Below are 4,100 nucleotides of genomic sequence, written 5' to 3'. Positions count from 1 at the left end.
GGCCACGATATAAGTGTCCAGTACTCTTCCTGTGTCCCCGGAGCAGACCATGAATGTGGCCCAGACCGCGTTTTGTCCCCGAGAATCTCCGGGTGCAGACCTGCTTCCTACATCCCTCCGTAGAGTGTTATTTCAGATTTTAAAAAATCCTGAAATAAACGCCCTCAGTTTCAGCTCTTTAACAGCAGCAGTTTGGGAGGAGCACTTAAAGGCAGCACAGCAGAAAGCTTCACTCACTTCCAGCTGTTGTACAGCACATTCATGATTTACACATGGAGATGCTGACCTGCTGCTGAATGATTCAACATGTTGATGAAAAGTGTGAATGATGATCAAGCAAAACTATATGATCTATCTATCTATCTATCTATCTATCTATCTATCCATCTATCTATCTATCTATCTATCTATCTATCTGATGGAATCATGGGATTACCATGTCTTTATTTTGCCGCTGCCTGTTTCTCCAGTTTCTCCAAGTTGTAGCTCCGGCCTCTGTTCTGCTGAGGTGCCTGACAGACAGTTTACTTTTTGGTTTCACCCTGGGCTGAAGAAAGCTGTGCAGACTGAGTTTGGTTGTGAGCATGTTTGTTTTTGATGCCTGCCGGCGAAAATGAATTTCAAATCCTCTTCTTCATCATCATCATCATCTCCAGTTCGACTGGTCCTGAGTTCACCTCCAGTCTGCTGTAACTGCAGGCTGGAGGATGCTGGTCCTGAGGCCTGCGTGTTCCTCTTTGGCCAGATGGGGGCGTTGTTCCCCCTCAGTAGAAAGGGGGAACAACGTTATTTAAAGTCAGAATCTGGCAGTTTGCAGGGAGAAGAGAATCTCCTTCAAGTGCAGTGGGAAATACTAAAAGCCAGGTTCAGACTAACCCAGAACACCGTTCCACCCACATTCCACCACACAAGTGCTTCAAGATTTTTTTCCCAGAATCCCATCAGCTGAAATGCACTGAAATGCACCAAAACACCAAAGACCCCCTACTGACCACATGCAAGCCCACACAGGTCATGTGATCCGGATTCCGCCCGAGATCACATGACAGTCGACATCAGCGTTTCCAAAAAGCTGCGTTTCTCCCGTCCAAACTGTTATTACATCATTTCTGGAATCTCTCACATCAGTTAAACTGTTCAGATGAACTGGGAGTGGACTCTATTCAAAGGCTGGTGGGCTATTTCTAGGATTTGTGTATAGTAGAGTAAACATAATATTGTCTAATTCACAATGTTTTGGTATATATATATATATATATATATATATATATATATATATATATATATATATATATATATATATAAAAACTTCAGTAACTCAATAACAAGGCATAGAATTATACTATCTTCCTCCCCTTCAGAGTAAAAGCATCACTCTTACAAACTTACAATACTCAGTAACTAAAAATATGTTTTTTTTTTTCAATTTTGCAAATAAATGAATTAAATTGCACATAGTGATCTGTGTCTGTACATTGTTTTTCACGGCAGTGGCATAATTTCTCATAAAGGTAACAGGACGGGGAGCTCAGTTACCTGGTTATAAGTCAGGCAGAATAAACCATGACTGTAGGCCTGCTGTTTTACTCTGTATCTACACTACCATGACACTGCAGGCATGAAGAGTTAGTCAGTGTTACTAAGGCAGGGTCTGTGCTGCTCTTCCATTGGCTGCTGGCTGCCAACAGAAGCTGATAAAGGTTATAGATCACATGTAGCAGAGGTTTGCCTTTTGTGAGTCCAGATCCTATCAAAACACCATCTGACATCACTTTTTTTTTTTTTTTAATCCGGCTCCTGTAACTTACACACAGGCTGCAGTTTGTGATGGACTGTGTTGCAGCTCAGTGTGAGGATGCAGCATGATGTTAAGTTCCTCAATACAAAATTGGAATGGAGCCATACAGCAAAAAATATTGTAATGCAAAAAATGTAAAATGGCAGAAAAAAGGAATTGTGCCATTAGCAATATGTGAATTCTTTACATTCTAGCAGATACATACCTTTTCTTTAAAAGCTTCTGGCTCAGAAAATGTAATTCTGCATAGCCATACTTTGCTTTCATTGAACTTTTTATTATACTGTATTGTAGTTATAGTGAATTGTGAACCCCATATTTACACATCATGAGATAAGCGTATCTTTCCATCCTTAGTTCTATGCAAGTTCATTTCTAAACTATTTCTGACAGCAATTTGAGGACTGACTTAAAAAAAAAAAAAAAAGCAGACTGATTAATGGCCCTTTGATTATGTTGTCATATTTCCTCTGTTGTCTGCATTCAGAAAATGTCTCTCGTTAACATGCTGTCTGCATCAGAGCCCATCTCACTGTGATAACTATATGCTACAGATATTCAGCCTGCTGTGCATCTTTTTCCATGAGCAGCCAGTGTGCCTAATCAGCTTAGCAGTGCTATCAATACCCTGTCATTGAGCAGGAAGACACAGTGTGCTGCAGCGCTGCACGCTTCAGCTGGTCAGGCTGCGGTCAGCGAGCTGCACAGGTCCTCAAGTGTGTGACTTTAGATCAGCCTGTCCTCACCAAGCTGCGTTTGGTTTGAGAAAATGTTGAACCAAACACATGGATTGTTCCAGCGAGCACACACACACACACACACACACACACACACACACACACCTCTGAGGCCTGTGTGTAGAAATGTTGTGTAACTGCATAATTATGTGTCATGGACTATAGACTCTGCATAAACTGGTTTTCCTCTGCAGATAGATAGATAGATAGATAGATAGATAGATAGATAGATAGATAGATAGATAGATAGATAGATAGATAGATAGATGTCCTCTCGTGTGTTCCAGCAGCAGCTTGTCCAGATATTGCACAAGAACAAAATCTTCCTTTCAACACCAGGAGAGAGAAATATACAGTACAGGCCAAAAGTTTGGACACACCTTCTCATTAAATGCGTTTTCTTTATTTTCATGACTATTTACATTGTAAATTCTAACTGAAGGAATCAAAACTATGAATGAACACATGTGGAGTTATGTACTTAACAAAAAAAGGTGAAATAACTGAAAACATGTTTTATATTCTAGTTTCTTCAAAATAGCCACCCTTTGTTCTGATGACTGCTTTGCACACTCTTGGAATTCTCTCGATGAACTTCAAGAGGTAGTCACCTGAAATGGTTTTCACTTCACAGGTGTGCCTTATCAGGGTTAATTAGTGGAATTTCTTGCTTTATCAGTGGGGTTGGGACCATCAGTTGTGTTGTGCAGAAGTCAGGTTACTACACAGCCGACAGCCCTATTGGACAACTGTTAAAATTCATATTATGGCAAGAACCAATCAGCTAACTAAAGAAAAACGAGTGGCCATCATTACTTTAAGAAATGAAGGTCAGTCAGTCTGGAAAATTGCAAAAACTTTAAATGTGTCCCCAAGTGGAGTTGCAAAAACCATCAAGCGCTACAACGACACTGGCACACATGAGGACCGACCCAGGAAAGGAAGACCAAGAGTCACCTCTGCTTCTGAGGACAAGTTCATCCGAGTCACCAGCCTCAGAAATCGCAAGTTAACAGCAGCTCAGATCAGAGACCAGATAAATGCCACACAGAGTTCTAGCAGCAGACCCATCTCTAGAACAACTGTTAAGAGGAGACTGCGCGAATCAGGCCTTCATGGTCAAATAGCTGCTAGGAAACCACTGCTAAGGAGAGGCAACAAGCAGAAGAGATTTGTTTGGGCCAAGAAACACAAGGAATGAACATTAGACCAGTGGAAATCTGTGCTTTGGTCTGATGAGTCCAAATTTGAGATCTTTGGTTCCAACCGCCGTGTCTTTGTGAGACGCAGAAAAGGTGAACGGATGGATTCCACATGCCTGGTTCCCACTGTGAAGCATGGAGGAGGAGGTGTGATGGTGTGGGGGTGTTTTGCTGGTGACACTGTTGGGGATTTATTCAAAATTGAAGGCACACTGAACCAGCATGGCTACCACAGCATCCTGCAGCGACATGCCATCCCATCCGGTTTGCGTTTAGTTGGACCATCATTTATTTTTCAACAGGACAATGAGCCCAAACACACCTCCAGGCTGTGTAAGGGCTATTTGACCAAGAAGGAGAGTG

This window comes from Myripristis murdjan, chromosome 5, assembly GCF_902150065.1.
Source record: "Myripristis murdjan chromosome 5, fMyrMur1.1, whole genome shotgun sequence".
In the NCBI taxonomy this organism is placed as follows: domain Eukaryota; kingdom Metazoa; phylum Chordata; class Actinopteri; order Holocentriformes; family Holocentridae; genus Myripristis; species Myripristis murdjan.
This window is presented reverse-complemented; position numbering follows the sequence as displayed.